We start from the raw sequence: 24,172 nt of genomic DNA, 5'->3' as shown, positions 1-24,172 counted from the left end.
GGGGACTCAAAATTAATAAAGGGGGGAGATTCCCCAAAGTTGTTGAGATTTTTTTGGGGGGGGAGGACTGCCCAGAATTGTTGAGCTATTGGGGAGCAGAGTTGTTGAGCTTTTCTTAGGGGGGAATGCAATAAATGCTGCTCACATTCATTGCCAAAGCAACCTATCCTCTGTCCCATCGCTGAAAAAAAGTGCACATCGCCCGTCCAATTGCCGCAGCAACAGCCCATCAACACCAGCCCTTGCCGCAGCCACCAATAACAATCTCCAACTCACGGCAGCAACCAATCCCATGTCCCCACAATGCGCTACACATGTATATGACGACCCATGATTTTGGAGTAAAAAAAATAGTCTTATACACAGAAAAGTACGGTAGTTTGCTCTAAGTACAGAACAACTTTGGGAAATGTGGAAATTTTACACACATCAGTAAATATGAACAGTTTTTGTCAGCTTTTCCTCTAATTTTAAATTGGTATTAAATATAAAATCTGCTCCAGAACACATCTGTGCTTGAAGACAACAGTTGATTTATATGTTACAAACAAGCAGGAAAAAGATACATTGTTCTCAGTTCTTCCTGTCAACTGTTGTGAACTACCTCCAGTACCACAGACACTATGCCCCTGAAACACCAATTCCTTTGGTTCACAAACAGGAGAATGCTAGTGCACTCACGTCCTGCTTAAGGGCTTCCAACAGGCATCTGGTTGGCTACTATGAGAATAGTATGCTGAACTAGATGGGTCTTTCAACTGAGCCAAAAGATTCTTATTATATGTGTCATCTGGGGCGCCTAGATTTTGATGCAGCAAAAATCAACAAGTCCCGCTTATGGTATTCAAACTATTCCCCACTTCTAAAATGTATAAATCTGTACTTGAACAGCACCTGGGAAACAATGCTTGAAAAGCCATTTATTAGAATTTCCCATGCTCACAATTATTTATTAGGATGGAATTTATTCTTTTATATTTCCATATCAGAAAATTGATAAAGTTTGACCTTTGCAGATCCAACTTCCAAGACAGACACACAATATTCACCTCACCTTAACAAGGCTACAAAACATGATTCTTACTTCTATTTGAGAAAGTCTAAAATCCCAAATCAAAGATAAAAGCCTAAAGCAAACATCTACTTAAAACTGCAACACAATGTTTTACTAAGTGGTGAAAACAGAAATCAAGTTCTAAAATGTTTGTTTTCACACTTTTCTTCCCCTTCAGTAAATGACATGGGGTGGAAATTTTTCTGTTATGTAAATTCATTAAGAATGAATGTGTGCCAATTACAAATAAATATTAGGCAGGCTTGCCAAGGTATTTAGTTTTGTTTTACTAAAACCAAGTAAGCTAAACATGCTAAATAAGATCACCCTCGATAGGAAAAACTTTTGGAAAACTCACACTGCCCCCTATTTCACTTGAACCCTCCAAATTCCAATATGTTTTAAGCGAGGACAGTTTGGCACAATGCATATTTTACAATTTACTCTATGTACTACCAGAGAGATTAACAGAGTCTGTTAACACAATCCCAGAGACATAAGTATTTAAATTACACCACAGGACATTTAAAATCTATGTTGTTAAATTACGTTGTTAAATTTATACATTTTCTGAGGGGGTTTTTATTTTGAAGGAATGAAACAGAAAATTGATTTAAATTTAGTCATTTCAAATGTTATATCTATATATTTCACAGAGAGTGCTTTGAATGCTTTTAAATTGATATGGAAGCAAAATTATATTAGGTCTAACAATTTAGCAAGAGTGCTCATTTGAAGCCGAAGCCTTTTTCATGAATTAATTCAACAAGAGAAGTGGTGAATAGCATCCTGTTCATGCAGAAACAGAATATTTCCTTACGTCTACAGGTTCAGAGCCAAAAGTATTAAGCATGGTCACAGAGCTACTGACCCAATTCCGTTCTGGGAGCTTAAACACTCATGGAAAGGCAAAGAGCTCCATTTGTGTTTAGTTCTGTTCCTTTTCTATTTGAGAGCATAAAATTTTTATAATATAGTTTCCTACTAAAATAGGAAAATCTAATTCAGCACAATAATTTTTCTAAGTCCATAATGGTTTCAATACAGCATTGTTCATTTTGCTGAAATAACAAAAAGCCAGGAAATGCAAACATTAACTTGGAGCTCCTGCATATCCTGTATAGTCACAGTATACATTTCATAAGAGAAAATAGTACTATGAGGGTGAGGGGAGCAATCCAAGTATGCAACCTCCCGCTCCCCATTTAGTAGACTTTCTTAAAATAAAGCATATAAGCTTTCTTTTTTTAAAAAATTGTTGCTTAAATTTGGCTTACACTTGTAACTCCTACTGTTATTAATAAATATTTAAAATTTGACTCGGGTTACCTGAAGCAGAAATTCCAGTAGTTTTACATTTTCTTCTAGACTGATTTGTATGAATGGGACTATTTTTCTTGCCACCATCATATTCTAAGAAGACAATAGGAATGGGAGAGAGCTCCAAATTCCTGAACCACAAAAGCACTAAACACCTTTTACTGAAAGAGTTCAAGGGTCCCTCTATCTTGGTATTGCTTACATTGATTGGGATCAGATCTCTGGGATTTCTGGCAACAGACATTCCCAGCCCTATATATACATTATATATTGCTTTTGAATAAAGAAAAAAAATAATTATACACAGAAATTTTCTTATCCACTATAAGCTATAAGCAGTGTAATTCCTTGTTTCTCAATGGAGATTCAATATATAATCTGTGTAGATACACTACTTTATAGGGTTTAGTCACTAGGATCTCACAACACACATACCCCATACACACATGTTGATATCCTGCATTAAAATGAGCTCAGTAGAGTTCCTAAACTCCAGAGCCTGGATACTTGATAACAACACTGCAAAGGCTAATTGAATTTAGATGAACATTTATTTGAGTTGTTTTCATTAGGCCATCAGCTCACCCCGATGCTCTAGACTGAATATGGAAAATAGGATATTACATACTGTTAAAAATATCAAAGAACTTAAGCACTGTAGAGAGAAATGTAAATGTCATGCCCTAGTGGTCTATTTTAGCAGTAGTTTCTTTTGGCCAGAAGAGGGGGCCCACACTCTGTGAGAAGCATAATTCCCTAAACACATTTGCACATAAAGCTGTATTTCTCTAAAGCCTGTCTCCAATAGCAAGTCCTCACAATCACAGGTGACATCTGACTGGCACCATGATCCACTGTGCCTGTAGCAAGTTGACTAGTTACCTCAGCCAAATATTTAAGTCATAGCACAGTGGGAAGATGAAAAACATTGGAACAGCTGGTCCCCAAATAGTGCAATAGATTTTAAGTCAGCTTGTCATGAAGATTACACAAATGAAAGCCAGTATCAAAGAAGTGTCCAAGATTTCAAGGTAATGTACTAAGCAAATTTGTGGGGGAATGCTGAAACCCATACTGGGGAAAACTGTTCAATAATGGCATGATCATCTAAAACTCTTATACAGATAAATCTCCAGATTCCAAGGTGGCAATCTCAGAGCCACTAACTTTCTAAATGGTTTATGGACAAAGAAATTTGGTGTCTAAGCCAGAGCATGGTGCCCAGTCCATATGTAAGAAGGATAATACCTTTGTGGAGACAAGGACCCCAATAAAGAGCACCCAGGGAGGCCGATTTAAAAGATCGTTGTGTAGGAAAAATATGAAGGAATCAAATTCCAGCAATGGCATACTTTTCCACCCTGCACAAGACTGTCAGACACTTAAAAACAGGATGTCTAGCACAAGATAAGGATTTGCCCATTTATTAGCTTCTAAGTTCTCTAGCAATGCAAGTTAAGCAATAACTTCAACATACAATAATATTATTGCAATTAACATAAATTCACACACAAAAACTGTCTAATACATAAATCTGACAGACACTAAAAGCCAAAAAATGGTAATCACAACTCAAATTTTATAATATGCTTAAATCACATAGATGAGTGAACGAACCAACCAACTACTGGCAGCAGCAGAGACAATACTACAATAATAAAAGATATTAAAAGACTCTTTAAAAATTAGAAGATTAAAGGCCAGAAAGACTTTTTAAGGAGGTTTTTCCTGACATCAAAATGTGTGCACTAGATGAGCCTCTTCAGACAGCCACTTCATTAGACTGACGCCTCCCTCACTTCTCAGTCTGGTGAAAGTCAGGCTGACTGCATGTTCTCTCTGCATACCAAATGACTTGAGTGAGGGGGCAAATCATGAACTACTGGCCCTCTATAGAGGGGAATAAAATTAATTGTGCAATTCACAAAAACCAATTGAACTTTTGTGCCATATGCTGCTGCTAATGGTGGTGTTCATGCTGTTGATGGTGATAATGATAATAAATTTATTACCTGTCCTTCACTAGCAGCTCCCAGGATGGGCTTTGTCAATTTAAAATCAGTATTGGAAACACATTAGTCACAGAAATAGGGTGGGTTCTGAAACACACAGGCAGTCAATAGAACAGGGGCTATTTAAATTCTCAAGTCAACCAGGCCAGTAATCTGGCCAATGCATTTTGAACCCATTGAAGTTTTCAAGTCACCTTTTGAGCAGCTCTATGCAGAGTGCTCAGGGTGTTCAGGATGGTATCGTCGTAAGCAACCTGCCAAATCAATCTCCTTATCCACAATCAAATCATGGATGATAGGTGTTTTATTCTGGAGAGACCTGGCATTTAGCAGCAAAGCCACAAGCCCAGAGAGTTGACTGGTTGGCATCTCCAGATTCTGAGATACTGAGGGTGCAGCAGAAGGGCAAGGGCTTTGATGTAACTAGTACTCCTCCACCCATATACCTTCATCCAACTCCATACCTCCCCCTATCTACCACCACAGGAATGGTATCCCTACCCCCCTGGCCCAGACACCTGCATTCCTTAATCCACCTCTAATCACAGTGATAAAGAGATACAACCATCCCAGCTAGAAACCACCTCACCTCTTACCTGAGCTGTTGCAAATGCTTCCCTGTCTCTCACCTAGAGTGGGTCAGGTGGCTTTCTCCTGCACTTCACCCTTTACACACAACCAGTCTCTCACCGCAGCTGAACACATTTCCATGAACAGGACACAAATATCCAACAAATATCCCAGGTAACAACTGGTGATGGCTTAAGAGGAAGTGTTCCAATCAGAGCATGTAGCACTGTCATGTACAGTAGCCTCAATTTGCTGTGACAAGACAGGATCATTCAGAAATGATTCATAGGCACTCAGAGCATAAATCAGGTATAAACTAGCCTCAATGAACAACATTAGGTAGCACTACACCATAACCTTTTCTCACTTGGAAACAAGTGAAGACAAGAGCAACCAGAACAACATTCCCTTCAGTTTGGTGTAAAACAGCTAGACTTTTAGCATTCACACTGCTTCAGATACACTGGGTAATAATATATCAGGACACATGACAATGAATCACGAATAAGGATTAAAATAGAATTGGGATGCATAATCCAGTAGTCTACTCCCCAAACACTTAAACATGGTGGGGGAGCTACTATTACACCATCATTAAACCTTTTAAAAGCCCTGTATTATCCTCAAATTACAGATGGGGAACTGAGTCTGAGATCATAGCAGCTTGTCAAAGGCGATCACTGAGTTTGTGGAGAAAATGCTCTCTTAATCAAGAACTACCTGGCTCTCACTTCTTAATCACTGTGGTACACCAGAAGTAAAGCAATTATGCAGCTCTCCCATCATAACAGTAATGCACTTCCTATACTTGAAATCAGAGCATGAAACAGTGTCAAAGTATTTCCTGAGTCACCCTTATGCCAAATAGTATTTTTTAAGTGTGCAGACTAACACAAATAATATTTTTATGGTTACCTTTCAGCCATGATTGCTGAGGAACAAAGAGCATCAGGGAGCACAAGGCATTATACAAGTATATGAAGGCATTTACTAGTGTTCAGTGAGTGTTTTGCAGTATTAGCGACAGAACTATTTCAGGACAGGGTTATACAGAGGGAACATGAAGCATTATAGCAGACTTATTGTTAGCAGGCTTAGAGTCAATGCTCAGAATTTCCCAGAAATGTAAATAATTGCTACTAGAAATAAATTTCAATGGGAACTGACCCAATTACTCAAGGCAAGAGCTTGTGCATGTGGGAACACAGAATATGGTTTGGGGCACATAATTCAGTTCTTGAGAATCTGTTTTGCATACACATACAACTCTAGCGCTTAAGAGTGTGTAATACATAATGAATTCCCTGAAGTCAGAAAGGGCAGTTGAACATGATTTCTAGGGACTGGGCATGGGGCTTTAGTACCCACAATCCTACTTTTCCTCTAACCTTGATAAGCAAACCCAAAATGGAGCAATATTCCATCATTATGTAATTTTTACAAAGTAAATTATGCATTTTTTTCCGTTTGCATAATTTATCCAGGTCACAGGATTCAGCTTTGCTTCACATAAGACTTGGACTGTTTATATGCAATGTGTCAGTATCACAAAGCACTCACAGATCTGATGAAAAAGGAGCTTTAAAAGATAGGAGAGCAAGGAAATAGCACTAAGGACACAAGGAGAGCAGGACATATTCAGTAAGGCTTCCTGATTCTGCTGTAACAGAGAAATAGAAATGGGTGCCATTAGCATACTGATGACACCATGCCCCAGTCTTCTAATGACTGCTCCAAGCAGCTCTATATAGGTATTAAATAGCATTGTGGCATCCTGCTACACAACCTGCCCCCCCCTCAAAAAACACACAGTGCAACCAACTCACAAATACTCTCCAGGAGGAGACTATGATCAACAGCAATGAAAGTTAAAGAGAGATCAAGAGCAGAGGGTTACACTCCCCTGTCCCTCTACTGAAAGTGTTCATTCATCAGAGCAATAAAGGCTGATTCTGTTTCAAAACCAGGTCTGAGCCCAGACCAGAATACGACAAGACAATCTATTTCCTCCCAGAGTGTCTGGATAGCCACTACCCTCATAAACATCCTACCACAAGAAGGGGCAGCAGACTTGTTTCACAGTTTGGAGCTCCCTGACACATATTGCCATTCCATAGTGAAAGCAAGGCCTTAAGAGGATTGCCAGCTCTGGCTCCTGAGAAATCATGCAGAGCATTCCAAAGTCCCTTGGATTCCGTAAGTCTCTGTGGGTGGACCATCTTAAAGGTTATAGTGAAGAGGCTATGCACTGTTAACGTATTCACTTTCTAATCTCTGCTTTTTATTTGGCAGGAGTCCAGTTACTGAGAGTTTGCCACAACTTGGCTGATCTTCATTATTAAATTCCTTTTTGCTATCTGGAGGTCTTGCCTTCAAATGTCATTAACACCAAAGCTGATAATTTTAAAATCCTACCAACAAACCTCAAATAATTTTGTATGCTTTATAAATATATAGCAATGTCAACTTACAACTGAACAAGTTGTAAAATTTCATTGTACAATCATGCTGTAAGAATTCAGTTTGTTGTTCCACTGCAACCATTTTGACCTTTTATTAGAATGACAGAGGCAAGAAACAAATACTTTATGTTGAAAGCTGGGTAAAAAGAGTATATGTCCATGTTCTCAAAACTTTCATGTCCTTGTCAACGCATTTCAATTATCTAGTAGTCAGTTGCCAACTCTCTTCCCCCCTCTCCTGTAAACTATTGATTTTGGGAAGGGGGAAATTTGCTTCAAGGGATAGGAGACAAGAGGTGGCAACCATGGAGGCAGCCTAGTAACCTGGCAGGGTGCATCTAGCCATGATCAGGATTGGGTGGGCAACAAATGCAGTAGTGGGAAAGATGAAAGATTTTATAGGCAGGATCTCATACTAATACAGGAAGAACAACCATTTTTCTTTGCATACAACAGAAACCTTTGCTGTATGTGCAGATAGCTATTTGAGAGTAGAGACAAACTAGGCTGCCAAGGATCTATCATCAGTTGACACTTGCTGAAAAAACAGTGGAGAAAACAAACCACCCACTCCATTCTCTGGAGGGGGAAAAAGCCATTCCAGCATTTTTCAGTCAACAGTTGAATTACTAAACAACTTGAGTAGGATGGAGGTCAGATTGGGATGGAACTATTATAATCCCATATAGCTCTTAATCAATTTAAATAGACTACTTCTACTATCATTGCACTGCTCCCAGTGCAATCAGAAATAACATCAGAAAAGGGAACTTTGCGTCCTGATTTCAAGTAAGTAAAATAATTTATCTTTAAGAGTCCAAGCAGAAAGTGAAAACATTTCATAGAGCAAGCTAAAACTAAGTATTCTGACTGGAGAAACAGTATGAAGTCCTTACCAGGGAAGCGGGGAGGAGAGAGACTACCAAGTGCAGCATACTGACAAGGTCCTTCCAATTACGGTCCCTAATAGCCAAACCAATGGTTCCTATAACTTCCCCATCTCAAGATTCATACAGTCATTAGCATAAGATCAGTAACAAAACAGTATCAAGCAAATTACACATTCTCTTTACAACAGGGCTACAGTACTATTGTAACTCCAAATATTCGTTTTAGATTAGAGATTTCTTCAGTAGCTTGAAGAAGCAACTGAAGCAACAATTGTTGTATCTTCCCGACTGCTTAATATCATGCAGGTAGCCCACAAATTATCCATGCAGGCACCATGCAGGTTATCCAGCCTGTTAAAATCCACACAAATGAAAGAACACAAATAACCTATTTAAAATGAGAGCATCAGAACATAGATTTTCATTCCAACAAAAATTGGAAGAAATAGTTCGGGAGTTAAGAGAGGATTAAAATAAATCTTATACAAGTTGCAAAAGACATTTAACCCATATCCATACTGTATAAAGCAGACCAATCATGGTTATGCTCATTGCCATCCTATAGCTCCCAACGTGAAGCAGAATATCAGTGAGATACAATATTCTCTACATGCTGTTCTAAATATCAGTCAGACAAGGAACAACAAGCATTTAGTAAAACATACATCTCCCAGTAGCAAGCTAAAGCTTAATTCTGCTTCTGCAATACTATCATATTGACTTTTAAATTGGTAGCTAAACATTTATTCACATTTTAGGAATTTTAGTATGACAAGCCTTGGTAAGATGAGGGCTCTACATATTTATTGCCCAAATTCTGTTGAGCAGAAAGAAAGCTTGAAGCTTTCATTAATTTTCCACCTTATGATATAGTCTTCTAGAGTTTACAAAGTATCAAAAGTTTACAATTCAAGGCAAAAGAATACTATGTAGCTGTTTCTTGCATAAACCCTTTTCTCTCTAGTAAGGGGCATTTTACAGCTAAGAATAAACAGAGCTGCCTGTTATTTCATTGTGCACCAGTTCAACTTACACTTCTGTGACTACAGCAACTGAGAGGACAGAACATGATCATAACTACTATCAAATTCAAGAGAAAATTAGCATAAGCTGAACTATGCTACAACACAGAAGACACACATCACATCTGACTGGGCCAATCCAACATTCCATAGTACAAGGTTTCACATGTCAAATACAGGTGGTACTGTTAATTCACTCTGCAGCCTATATAACAGAAGAAATCTCCCACAAATTAAAATGTTTCAAGCAATGTGGCCTTGACTGCTAAAACAATACCGATGCAAAGACAAAAATCACTTGATTTTTTGTTAGCTCTACCTATTAATCCTGTTTTTCATTAGCATGTTACATTTTCATAATTATTGTATTTTATTATGCATACTGTGAATGTCAATGTATGTTTATCTAGCACCCATATATAACAGTAACAGAATTAAATTTCCAAAATAGAAGGTCGCCATGCTGTTTCAGAAGTCAATAAATTGAATGGAGCTAGATCAGAAACTCAATTCAGATGTCAAACGTAATCATAGTTTGCATTAACCATATCAAGTACCGGGGCAAACCCCAATTCACACATCTTATCCTAGCTAGCATTCTGCACTAACTGCAGCTTCCGGATCAAGTGTGAGGGAAGCTCCACATGGAGCACCTTTCAGAAATCCACTTGAAGTAACCAACACATGAACTACTGTGGCAAGACTTTCCCAGTCCAGGGATGGTCGCAGCTGTAGAACCAGTCACAGTTGGTAAAAGGCAACCTAGCAGTGCAACTGGTTAAAAACTGCTCCCTTCAGAAAATTCTGGAATATCCTAAGTATAGTTTTCCTCAGGCAAAAGACATGTGTTTCTATTATCTGCCCATGGTTCAGCATTCTTGTCCTTCAAGGCCCAAGAATTCTGGAAGGAAGCAGCAAAAGTTCCAAGACATCCAGGATACCTTGGCTATCCCAAATCTGCTGCATACCCAAGCATAACTATGTGAAGTTGCTGAACTCATTTTACATTGCAATCCAGAATGGGATGGGCATTTATCAAATAAGCATCAAGACCACCAAGGAAAATACCTAGATCACACAAAATACATGAGACATAATATGTGCTGTCCTCAATATGGAACATTATGTATTTGGAAACTAGGTAAGTGGGGCTACAGGATAAACACAGCAGATGAAAGGTCTACAGGTAGAGATTTGTATTTCAGTTGTTGTCATGGTTACCTTTGTGTCCTAATATATGCCTTTCAACAGGGTGGATTGTTGGTCTCTTGATCTTGCATTGGAAGCAGTCAGATTCAAGGAACCAACAGCGAGAGCAGGTTGAAAAGCATACTTTGAGGAAAACTAGCAAAAGATGTTTAGATGTGTTTGTTTTCTATCTTACTTGGCATTCTCAACTCTGTCAAGGGTGACAAAAATCATGGTTTCCCAGTTCTGATGCCACACCAAGCCATTGTTAAGCTTTGCAAAGAAAAAAGAATTAAGAATTGACATGACATCAGAATTATGCCACAGGCATAATTATACAGTTGTAAGGGTTACAAGGCAATGCATGTGAATCACTCTGAACACTCAGCAGTACTATGTAAATACTAATTATTTTAGTTATTATTAAGTAGTCAACACCATGCAGACTGCTTGAATTCAAACATCTTATTACTCTGGCATGACCTTAAGCTGTCCTTTCAAGATTACCGTATATATTGAATCCTTGTTGATATTTTAGGACAATGTTTGGAACACAGTTACATAAATATGGACTCTATCTTTTGTTATTGCAACACATTATAATGGCAAGTCATTACTTTTCCTTGTAACATGAGGGGCACTCCCATTCAAGACAACTGGAAAAACCAGCTTCTAATTACTTTGCCAGTATTGAGAACCAGGACTTTGAAATGTTGCGCATTCCCTCTTGCTGGAATAGAGTAAGTCACATGATTATGCTTATCTTTTTAAAAAGAATAACTGTAGTTCTTTACGCAAAAAAAACTAATGCACCAACAGAACCAGCAAATCATTATTCTAATATGCATAAGGAAAGGTGTATGTGATGGTCATTTACAAAAAAAACCCCATCACCATCTGACTGCATCCATACTGTCTAGTTTGGTCCATCTTTCTTCCCCTTTCCTTGTTTTTTCACAGTGCTTTCAGACAATTTTCATTTTGGGGAAAATCCATTTTTATTTTTCATAAAACTCGGTGCTTAATTCCATCACTTGTTTACCACCAGTCCTGTAATGTTGTGCTGGGTGTAGTCTGTCAGTATTCTGGACTTCTAGATTATCCAGATTCCTCAGTCTCCATTCTGATTCTTAGATTATCTTCCCCACCACACCACACCCTCTATTCATATAAATTGTCATCCAGAAGTGGGAAGGAGGTGAGTGGGTGAGTTCTAAATGGCAAGCATCCTTTCATTTCATGGCTGGAAAGAAAGTAGAGGGTTACTCCATGACTTGCAGGACAGTCATGGCCATGTCTGCATCATAGGGCATGCAAGCAACTTATCCTGCAGTGAGGGAAAGAACGAGCATTGTGTTGTCATCCCCACATTTCTAAAAAAACTTGTGGTTTGGGGGGTATGGAGAGATGTTTCCAAGCAGATGGGAAAGGCTATAGCTCAAGGTTGCAATCTTAACCTCATTTGCCTGGGAATAACTACCACTGAACTCATCAGAGCTCACTTCTGAGTAAACATAGTTAGGATTGCACTACAAGTGCTCTTAATTCAACTGCAGAAGTATGTGCACATGTGCAGGATGAGCAGTAGGGGTGAGTGGAGGACTAGTGTGGATGAGAGTAGAGAAGAAAACATACATGCCTGTAGGTGAAATTGCCCTGAAACACTACTTTTGAAGGACACTGCAATAGATAATCATGCATTGTATGACTACGTCACTGAAATCTGCTAACAAGAAAACTTGTATAAACTCACATTAAAAAGTTTGTGTCCAAGTACAAACTATATGCATATTTATGATAGACAGAAAACTCCCACTTCACTCTAGGAATAAATTAGGATACTGGCAAAGTTCCTTCAAATGTTGAGAAGTCTCCCTCTGCCCCCATAGCAATAGATGTTATCATGGGCACATGAAGAACCCACCTGTTGCCCTAACCAGGCTAACAAATGAAGCAGTTCTAGATGTGCAAAAGAATCTGCTTCCTTCAATGAAATGAATGATAGTGTCAAGGGAGTTTGTATGTAAAACACTATGACCAAGGGAACAGACTACGTATATAATAAAGCAATAGGACCACCCAGTATGCACACTACTAAACTTTAACCCTCCATCAAAAAATGTTCCAAGTAGCAAACAGACACAGCAAATTCCTGTTACCACATAAGAGAAAAGTATCTAGAATATGTTTAACCTCATTTGTGAATTTTAGTGGTAAAAGTTCCTTAACCCATGTAACATCTATTAGCAGGTGAAAATACATATGTAACATAAATTTACATGTCCTGTATTAATCTGTTCGTCTTCAAGGGTTATAGCTGTAACTACAATCTACTAGTATCTGTAAAGAAGAGCACATATGCAGAGGTGTGAAAAAGTGTGAGTTTCCCAGAAGCCAGAAGGACCAAGTACTTAGAACAGAGACCAACAACTGGAAGGCAGGGATCGGAATATAGCTCCTGGAAAGCTGCCAACTGACCCGCAACAAAGTGCTCTTACCATTCCATCACTTTAAGTGAAAAAATGTGTGTCTGTCTCTTGTTTCAGTTGTCCCTCCCATTCAAAACTAAATACTTTCAGCCCATCTGCCATGAAGCTAATTGTAAAGCTATGTAAGGTGTCATTGTTGTCCCTACTACCATCAGTCATGCCCCTTAATTTTAAGTGATGTTGACTGAGGCGAATGCAACAATTTTTGTGGCTCACATCTCCTGATAAGGCATCCTGGAAAGGAGGCATAGCCAGAAGTGGATACAAAGCAAATTCTGTACCTTGGGCTAACAGTAGGGCTGCTTCAGGATAGGCAGAATGGGGAAGTAGTAGTAAATAGGTGAAGAGATTCCTAAGAATAATTAAAGTAGTCAGGGCTACTAAACAGTGGGTAACCCAGATTTGAAAATAGATGCAACTCTTTCTGTAGAAGTGGATTGATAATGGAATTTGTACATCAAACCAGTTAAAAGGACTGGATGAACATTTTTTCTCATCTTCAATGTTGCAGTGTTTCAGCATTTCCTATATTGCTGGATGAAATAGGTAAAGGTAAAGGTACCCCTGCCCGTACGGGCCAGTCTTGCCAGACTCTAGGGTTGTGCGCTCATCTCACTCTAGAGGCCGGGAGCCAGCGCTGTCTGCAGACACTTCCGGGTCACGTGGCCAGCGTGACAAAGCTGCTCCGGCGAACCGGCACCAGAGCAGCACACGGAATGCCGTTTACCTTCCTGCTAGAAAGCAGTACCTATTTATCTACTTGCACTTAATTGTGCTTTCGAACTGCTAGGTGGGCAGGAGCTGGGACCAAACGACGGGAGCTCACCCCGCCGCGGGGATTCGAACCGCCGACCATGCGATCGGCAAGTCCTAGGTGCTGAGGTTTTACCCACAGCGCCACCCGCGTCCCTGCTGGATGAAATAACTGTATATAAATGTTTGCTGGAATGCTGTAAATTGCATGTTCAGTAGCTTAGAGATAAATGGAAAGTAAGTTAGAGTGTTCCATTCAGCAAAATTTCCTGGACCTTAAGAGGAAGTGTAAAAGGTTTTTGAACTTCTACACAGTTACATGAGTTTCCAGAAACCTACACTTGGAGAATAAATGCATTATTAGCATATATGTGATATTAAGTAGATAGAAAATAACTATGTCAAGAGAAATGCACAAACATTGCTGGAGCAGAATGCAGCCATCACCCAATGCTTATACAAGCCACTAGAGGAGAAGTTTTACCAGAACTACATGGTTTCTGTCCCCCTTACCATGTCTGTTACTCTCCCACCCCACCCTGGATTGCAATGGAGACAGGTGACCTCAAATCCTCTCTTTGTGTTCAGACCCCGCCACCAACCTGTAAAAGTCCACTTTCAACAGAAAGACAGCTGGGAAGCAGATTATATGAAGGAGGTCACAGTTCATGCATAGGAAAGCAGCAGTGCAGATGGTGATGTTGGGCAGCTTGTTTCTTTAAAGGACCCAGGTATTATTTCACAGCACAGACCACTTACTTTACTCAAGGGAATACCAACCAGCAAATGCAATTTCCCATTAACTTCCTCTCCATCTGAAATACTCTTCCTGAATTATCAGAATCTAGCTCTTCAATGCTGCATAGATACATACAATTCAAAATTGAATAGCTGTGTGGATGATGTGTCTTGAACATCCCCATTCATGCCAAATCGATAAAGTTTTAGCTATGCATGCCCATCTTAATATAAAATGTTCTGAATCAAATGGAGATGTTGAGCTAGTAACTGTAATCAAAAGATCATCAACACAAAGATTAGAACTATAAAAATCCTACCCCATAGTGCAAGTCATATACAGTGGTACCTCGGGTTAAGAACTTAATTCGTTCTGGAGGTCCGTTCTTAACCTGAAATTGTTCTTAACCTGAAGCACCATTTTAGCTAATGGGGCCTTCTACTGCTGCCGTGCAGCCGGAGCATGATTTCTGTTCTCACCCTGAAGCAAAGTTCTTAACCCGAGGTACTATTTCTGGGTTAGCGGAGTCTGTAACCTGAAGTGTATGTAACCCGAGGTACCACTGTATAAACAGAAAAGGGAAACAAATATATTACAGCTTGCAGATAACTGGCAAGATCCATAGTCAATGTTACATTGACTATATTGGGGTTGCTTAGTACAAGTGTACTATTTAGTTTGGATGGAGCAAGAAGGGTGAGTGATAATACTTACCAACAGTATGCTATGCTAACAGGGCCTTTTCTCACACTTGGCCAGAAAAAAAAATGCTGGGGCATGAGGTTAAGAAGTGCTCATGGGTGAATGCCAAAATGCAATATGAGGTGGTGGTGTTAACAGGCTAACAGAAAATCACTTGAAGAGATAAAAATGAATATGACAAAGAGCTGATTAATAGCTATTACACAATCAATATAAAGTACAACATAACCTAGTCAAATTTAATAAAGGCAACATCTGTACATGAAGTACACACACTTTGTAAGAAGAGCAAGAGTCTACAACCTGACGCCTGATATATTAACTATCATATTAGCTCAAGCGGAAGCCAGTTATCCTGCTTTGTAACTTAATCATAAGCAACCAAATCCTTTAATTAATATGGAACAGAGTGAATAAAAAAGCAATTTTAAAAACCTGATATTTCAAGGCTTAATAGAATATTTATTCTTTAAAATAAATAACCAGCTGTAAATGACATCTGCTCTTAATGCAAGGATAGTACCTTAGAATTAAACCTACAGCCCTCTTTAGAAACGCTGCCTTTTTTTATAAGTATCTGTGTAACAAACATCAACACAAGTCTAAATACTGTACTTATATATTACGTCTTGATATTGTGGACAAGGGGCTGGCAAATCAACACAGATGTCATCCACTGAGCCATCTGGGTAACCATAAAAAAGCAATTATTGCACTATAATCCTAACACTACTTGAAATAATTTTGAGCATCCAGTTATCTAACATTAGCAATCTTGTTCTTTTCAAAAAAATACTAGAAATATGAAGTATTCTCAATTGGTCTTCTCTCCCTTCGTTTTTTAAACCATTGTTTCACTAATCCACCCTAATATTGAGTAATTAAGTGGGTACAATAACACAATGCATATAATGTATTGCTATGGAAATAAAACTTGCACGCTTAAAGAAAAATACAATGTATTACATTCAAAAGTAATGTAACTATCTTTCTTCCTGTGCTTAATACACTTGATTGAATCCAGTCTAAATTATCAGACATTGAAGATGGCATTACATTAACCACATTTGAACATGATACCAAGCCACAAATTGCATTCATGGACAAGAGTTCACTTTATCATATGCATGAAGTTTTATTCTCAGTTAGGTGTGGTGGTAAGTAAGTAAGTAGTGAAAACAAAGGACTGAAATATAGAAGATGCAAACTGTGATCATTTAGAATCTTAAACCTAATAAATTACAGAGACCATTTACAAGGAACAGTTGATGTTGTTTGCATCTTTCTGTCTTGAAAGACAATGGAGTGTGCTTCCGGGGGGGTAACGTCAAATCGCTCAGTTAGCAGCACCAAAGTGCCCACATGTGCTAGAATTAAATTTCTCAGTAAATTGTGATTCAACCATTTCACACTGGAGTCTTGCTCTGAAGTTCCTTGGTTCAAGAATGCTCATTTTAAGGTCAAACTGAGACTCTAGATTGAAACTGCTATATTACAATATATCAAAAAGTTTGATTCTGTCACCTGCAACCTGAATCAAGTTAATGTATTTTATTCAAGAGAAACCTAGTCATTTATAAATAGTCATTTATAATTTTGCCACAACCCGTTCAGAAGATCTTAATAAAACCTGAATATTCTTCATAGGTTAATTCATTGGAAAGTTCTTTAAATAAACTTCTGAGTACACCTCTCAGATGTGATGGCCTATATTAGACTCATGGGATTAGATACATAGCATAACACCACACAGTAATTTAGTCACAAAAGTATGCCTCTCGCAAGTCTTATGACTTATGAAGTTGTCAGAATTTCCAGAAATTTTGGCCTAGGTTTAACAAAGAAATATACAGCTACTGTACTACTATTTAGTTATGTTTTTGCACTACCACACCACATGCTATTTTCAATTTGATTTTAACATGTAAAAATTCTTCAGTTGTGAACAAAATGGGGCAGGGCAGTTTAAAATTAAATTAAAATCTTCCCTGTGGACATTTTTTGTTTGTTTTTTTAAATAATATTCCTGATGATGCTTGAAAAATTCAATTAAAGAAACCTTAAAAATCATACTTGTATATTAATTGATTTATACAAATTTATGTAGATTAGACAACAACACTAGTTCTGAAAAAAGAGGCATACTATCATTTTTTACATCATGCAGGTAACTATCAAACCAGGCACCAAATATAAAAAAGCTATCCCTCAGGGTGATAGAAGTCTCCAACACACATGGAGTTGTACTTATGTGAGTAAGACATGAATTATTATTTTTAAACCTGCTCCTTGTTGATCAAAGTCTTTCAAACAATTTAAAAAGCTGTTTGATCAACTAAATACTGCAACTCAAGAAGTTATTCGGGAATTCAAAGATGCAATCTCAACTTAACAGTGGAAGAAGTCCCATGCTCTTAGAAATCATGGCTCACTCTGATCTGTCAGAATCAATCACTTCTTAACCATATACTGAACTCCTTTTGAAGATGACCATGTTGTACATCTCAATCTGCTAATATTCCATTGCTAACTTTCAAGGGCTGCCCAACACACCATGATATGAACCTGAGTTCAGTCTACAGACTGGCAGCAGCTATCCAGGGTTTCAGATAGGGCCTCTCCCAATCCAGCCTGGAGAGGCCAGGGATCATACCTGCGAGCTTCTGGGTGCAAGGCATGTCCTCTACCACTGAGCCATGACCAAGGTTCAGTGTATACTGCAGTGGTTAGGAGCAGAAACGAAACTCCAGAAAGCGCCCCAGTTAGTAGACCGTTCAGTTCAAATTATATCTTTCAGCTGCCAAAATCCCCTTCCCATCTGTGATATGAAGATAATGGTATTTTTAAAATGCTTTATTTATTGTTTGTGACTACTTTCGTTATGTTACTTTTTTTCATGTTGTAAGCCGTCTTGAACATGGTTTGAACTGTGGAAAGGCAGCATGCAAATAAAATTATTTGTAATACTGGCCTATCTTGCTTGGCAAGTGTAACAAGGAATGTAAAGCAGTTTTGAGCATGAATGCTTTCCCCTCACATGTGGAAAGCAACACCCGCCTTTCCAGTGAGCAGTCACTGCCTCACCCTACACCCCTAGAATTAGATAACAAGGATTGTAAAGCAAATTTGACCTGCCAATACCTTTCATTTCATCAAGAGTATCTGCTGGGTCCATAGTACAACCAGGAATGTAACTCCACTCCAGTTAAGTCCAGAAATCTTACTCCAACTCTTCACAAAACCCCAAGCTAGAGCAAGCAAGAGGGGAGGACGCTGAGGGTACTTATTTCACTTGTGAATCACTTCCCATAAAACTGTCCCAAAGCAATGATGAACAGGGCATTGCAACACAGGAACCAAGTCCCAGCATTGGCCTTCCAAACAGGGGACCAGACCTGGAGATGCCAAGGACTGAAGCAGGGACCTTATGCATGCAAAGCAGGCGCTCGCTCTCCTACTGCTCCCGCAAAAGATCCCTGTTTCAGAGGCAGACTCAGAGGCTCCCTTTACATAACCGCCTCCCCACCTGGCAGCTCCGCACACCTTCGCCAGGAGGATGCAAGAAGTGGGGCGCGGGGGGGGGTGGCGCTTCCACACCCAGCGCCCTTAACCCCCCCCCCCGCCGCGGACTCGAGAGACAGCTTCTTCTGCCACGAGGAAGGAGAGGCGCGAGCTAGGAAACAACACGCGTCTCTCTCTCCCTGCACGGCATTCCCACGACCAGCAGGTCCCTCACCTTCGGGGGAAAGCGACAACGGCGCGCGGACTTTTACTAGGGGTTGGTAAGCACCCGCGGAACACGGCGCGCTGTTGTTGTTGCTTTCCGACTTCCGAGTACAAACACGCCTGTGGGAGGGAGGGAGGGAGGGAGGCGGCGGTTGAGCTCTGTTCACCTGCTCCCAACCGTCCCAACCGCCGCCCGCTCACGCGCCAGGGGGACGCTCCGTCCGTCCGTCAAGGGAGCAGCTTACTTCTCTCACCCGAGCCCCGCCCCCAAGTCCGTCCGCCGAGCAGCGCAACCCCATCTGCCCGCCGCGCGCCCAGCACCAGCCTCTCTCCCCTCAGGGCAAAAGCGAAAGCGCGCAGGGAGGGAGAAGAACCCCACCCGAATCTCCGGCGACAGACCTCCTCGTTACCTCAGCGCCCAACGGCGCCCCTTCCGCTCCGGGGGCCGCCGCGACAGCTCCGCAGCCCCTTATTCATTCGCCGCGCCGCGCCGCGCCGCTCGGTGCCCGTCGGGTTGGGCTGCCCAGGCGGAGCCAAACCGCCCAAAGCAACCCCTCCCCCTGAGAAAAGAGGAGGAGCTCCGGGACGGGAGAGAGAGAGAGAGAGAGAGAGAGAGAGAGAGTGAGTAGGAGGGGCGTGGCGCCTTCCCTGCCCCGCCCCGCGGTTCAGGCCAGCGCCGCTCTGATTGGCCGCGGTAGGTGTTCTCCCCGCCTTGCGTAGCGCGGCCGCCTCATTGGCTGGCGAAAGAAGCGCAAAGCTGGCCCCTGATTGACTGCCGCGCGACGCCTGGAGGCTGTCACGTGAGGCTAGGTGGGGAGTCGCTGTTAGCAAGGTCCGCTAGGCAGATCCGCGGGCGTGTTTGGCCTCTTGTTCCCAGGTGGTCTCCAAGCGGGAGGTGGGGGACGGGGCAGCTGCGAATTCTGTTTCTTGACGCATTTTTCCTTGCTTGCTTCTCCCTGAGTCGCCTCTTGAGATGAGCACATCAGTCAAGAACCCTGTTGAATCTGGAAGGTGGCGCACGCTTGGATGCCCTGATGCAGCTGCGGCTGGGAGGCTGCGCATACCACCTCCCAGGAAAAACACAAGACTAGGAACCTGGCCCCGCCCATCAGCCAGTGGAGCATCTGTTCCTATGCTTGCTTCTCTCCCGGTCCCAATTCCGTTTGTATCATACCCAGCTCCAGTCCCTTCCAGGAAGGAAGTTGAGGCAACCGCTTCAGGTGGCAGGATCCACAGGGGAAGCAGACCCGCCCCCCACGCGCTTCCTGATGTACATCTTCACTTATCCCTCCTATGGCAGCAAGGCGTGGGGTGCCATTTTGTGGTTCACCTCAGGCACCCAAATGTTTTGGGCCGGCCTGGATTAAATCTATAATATTGCAAAAGCCTCCTTTTTTAGACGAGCTTTTTCTCAAGCCGTCTTGCATCTGATTTGAAAAGCTAAGCCACGTGCATCTGAGACAACTGTTGCACATGCACAGATGGCTGCTTCATTGGAGTTTGGGGCAGAGGAGTGTTGTAGGTGAAAGGTGGCAAATGGAGTAATGCACATCTGGTGAGGACTTCTCTGCCCCCTCTTTGGTGTGTGCAGCAACTTATGAACGCAACATCAAACACAGCAAGGAGGAAATAGCTTGGCTGCATTTTAAGCCATGCATATGTACATAGCCCTAAATCACAACTTGTGCCTCCACCCCTGGCCACCTTTGCACCTGCCTCTGGTTGGTGGATAAGTCAATAAATAAATAAAAAAAGAGGTTTTAATGATAAAATAGACCCTGTAAGCATGACTGTAGTCAGGATTTATGTTGGGGGGCAGGTTTTATGTTGGGGCGGACAGAAACTCAGCTGAGTACAGTCATACCTCAGGTTACTGTACAGATGCTTCAGGTTGCGTTTTTCGGGTTACAGACGTGCCGAAACCCAGAAGTACCGGAATGGGTTCTGGGTTTCAGCGGTCACGCATGAGCAGATGCACTAAATCGCGCTTTGCGCAGAAGCGCCGAATCACAACCTGCGTGTGCGCAGACACAGCGTTGCAGGTTGTGAACGCTGCAGGTTGTGAACATGCCTCCTGCACAGATCGCGTTCACAACCTGAGTGTCCACTGCATTTTTATTGATTTACTTGATTTAGGGGGAGCAGCTGCCCCCCTGGCTATGCCCATGCCTGTAGGTATGACTGCCCTGCTCCTCCTGGTCTAATTAAAAAATAGGTGCTTTCAGCATTCTAGCCGTGCTCGCCTTCATAGGCATTGTTATGAGATGGCCCAGGAGACTGAGCCCCAGGTCTTTGGCGCCTCAGGTCTTGGGCCCTGGATATCCTGTTCTGTTTCCTACTTTTTTCTAAATGTAAAATCAACTTGATTTGCTATCATGCTATTTAATGTTGGTGAGCAATAAATGGATCAAGGTCTACAAGCAGATCAGGGGACAATTTGTGGCAAGAGTTTCTTACTCTCAATTGTTTAACAATGCAGCAAAAACCAATTCCCTTGACTGCTGAAATAAAGCAAGCTTTGGAGACAAAACCAGGCATGGATTTTTGTGTGGAGTTCAGGTTCTGAAAACAAATTCATGGGTTAAGCCTGCAGTCAGAAGCAGCCTGTACCTTTAAGTGTGTGTCATCCCACCCCACCCACTATTTTGCACCTGGTTGCAGTTGGTGGACTTCCAGGGTTTAGTAAAAACCACAGTAGATCCTACAAGCCTGAAATCTGCCTGCCCTGCTGGTTGCCAAAAATAGGATAGCTAAAAAAAAATGTTGGGCAAGAGTTTCTGCAACATTCCTGTGTGTAGAGGAAGCCCAGTGCTAATGAGGGGATTTGTGGGCTCTAGAACAAACATGCCAGTTCCCAATTCAGGGTGAAATCCTTATTAAATTAATGCTTATTGCTCCCCACCCTACACACCACCTGGGTCCTTGTCACAATGACCACATTTGCATATAACACTAAGACATACCATGGCAAATGCACAGACTTCCAAAGAGAAAATTGTAGCTGCTTTGCTTCTTGCTGGTCCTTTTAGCTCAGCATGGTGCGACACCTAAGCCAAGTGTCATTTGAACCCAGCATCTTATTTCAGCTCTCTCCTCCTTAACCACAGCCTGCAGCCTGGGTTTGTTCCCATGCCTGTGGAATGAAACAGATGTACCAGGGAGAACTGTTCCCTGTTTCCTTTTCCTGTCCAGCTATGAACATTCTAAAATATTCCAAAGATTCTGTGTGCTGTCTTCCGGCAGCCTAATTGCAATACACCAAGGGAAATATGTTTGATGCTTTAAATCGGCCCTGATCCTTTAGGGATAAGGCAGCTTAAAATATAATAATGTGTCAAACCCATTGAAAAGGTTTTTTTCTCTTAAAACAGAGGTGAAAATGTGTCTCATATGAGGTGGGAACAAACTCTTTTATTATAATATTTTTAGAAGTACATTCCCAACTGATCAAGAGTGGTAGTCAACTAAGTTTTACTCAGAGTAGACCCACTGGAATTAATGTGACCAACTTTAGTCCAGTAATTTCAGTGACTATACCTTCGTTGAACACCACTCTGGGAAGAAGACTAGCAGGACTGCTTTTGTGTTAACGGCAACTTAACTTTCAAAAGCCACCAGATCAAACTTCCATAGCACAACACTGAGTATTGCCCAGAGGCTAATAATGCAGATTAAGCTGCAGTTGAACACATAGGGCCAGAGGCATGCCATTTTAGTGTCAACCTCACAATGTTTGGGGAGGGGAATTTTTCTGACTTTTCCCTTAAGCCCACTAGTTGTGCAGTTTCATTCATTCATTTTTTAAGAAAGTAGTAGAATTGTGGAATCATAGAATTGTAGAGCTGAAAGGGGCCTCAGGAGTCACCTAGTCCACTGTGCAATAATCTTTTGCTCAACGTGGGGCTCAAACCCACAAACCTGAGATGAAGAGTCTTAAGATCTGCTGATGGAGCTATCCCAGAAGGGTAGATCTCAGCGAAGCATAGTAGGTTACTCAATGTGTATATAGATGTAAAAAAACAAAAAAAAAGGTATTCCCAACATATTTGGGGCTATATACCCCTTATTTGAGGGAGTAATTCAAAGGGGGTTGATGTTAAGAAATGGTGCCAAGCTTTGTATTTCTCTTGTAACTACATAGGTTAAGTAACAGTTCCCCTTGAGAAGGGCAGTGTTGCCTGAAATGTGATAGGACTGTAGGTATTATTTTATTTCATAAGTCTTCCTTGTATCTTGAATACTGAGCTTTATACTACTAAGTTCCACTGCAAAACAATTGTTCAATGTAGCATCAATTAGGCCACTAGCAGGGAACAAATCTACCCAACAGGTGATTTGAGAAGGAGGCCTTATCCACATTTAACTTTCCCCCCACCCTCTCCATGCAGAGGTTTGTGCTTTAGTGCTCCTTGTTGGAGCCCTTTCCTCCCCCCCCCCTTTCCCTACTGAAATCTGTTATTCAAAGCTGAATCAGAGCAAACGTCAATCCAGGTTTTCCACAACTTGACGTTTGCTCTGACTGAACTTTCAAGAGCGGGTTTTTGCAGGGAAAACTCCAGAGCAAAAAATAAAAATAAGAATTGGGGGTGCTTGGGCACAGACCTGGAAGGAGCAGAAGAAAGGTGCGGAAAAGACCTGAGCCTCTTCAGTGTATGTGAAATATCTAATAATCAGTTTTTCTTCAATAGCAGCACCATTATTTTTTAGAACCAAGAGTTTTGTACTTACCCTTATTATGAATATATGTTTATTTGTTGCACATTTTCAGCGCCATGCTTTTTAAATATTCATATGTTTTATTCATTATTAATTTAAGACGATCAAGTAGCTGTCAGAACAATTAGTTGATTTACTGCAGGCTGAAATTCTTTCATTCACTAGAGGCAATAAAATTCCACCAATCTGAGTTTCTTTTCAAAAGCTAGCATGCTGGACTGCACTAAATGAGTGCTATATTTCTAAGCATGGAAATGGAGGATTGCGATCAAAAGGCTGATACACATTTTAAATAGGACTCTTGATACCCAGTGCACGGCCTGAAGCATGCCTTGCTAGGCATAGAATTGCAGCTCTGGCAGAAAGATTTGTCTTGCCCATAGTCCATAGACTGGGTACACGGCATGCATTTAAAGAACATTCTGAGCCCCCTCCAAAGAACTCGTTTGTTAAGAGTGCTAGTAATTGTATCTCTGTGAGTGGTAAACTACAGTTCCCAGGATTCATTTGGGGTGGAAATGTGCTTTAA

The 24,172-nt window shown here is 41.1% G+C and overlaps 1 protein-coding gene across 3 annotated transcripts in view; it reads right to left on the bottom strand.

Annotated features, from left to right (window-relative positions):
• Nucleotides 1-20,710, bottom strand: part of MPP7 (MAGUK p55 scaffold protein 7) — a 77,195-nt gene extending 56,485 nt beyond the window's left edge. Inside the window, exon 1 of one of the 3 annotated variants that reach the window (XM_081834377.1) lies at nt 19,338-20,710. The gene's annotated coding sequence lies outside the window, so the exon portion shown is untranslated. The remainder of the gene's footprint in view (nt 1-19,337) is intronic. The other 2 variants (XM_081834376.1, XM_081834378.1) reach the window with 2 other exon arrangements.
• Between the last annotated feature and the right edge of the window lie 3,462 nt (nt 20,711-24,172).

This window comes from Podarcis erhardii (genome assembly GCF_964252035.2).
Source record: "Podarcis erhardii genome assembly, chromosome: 12".
NCBI lineage: Eukaryota > Metazoa > Chordata > Lepidosauria > Squamata > Lacertidae > Podarcis > Podarcis erhardii.
This window is presented reverse-complemented; position numbering and strand designations above follow the sequence as displayed.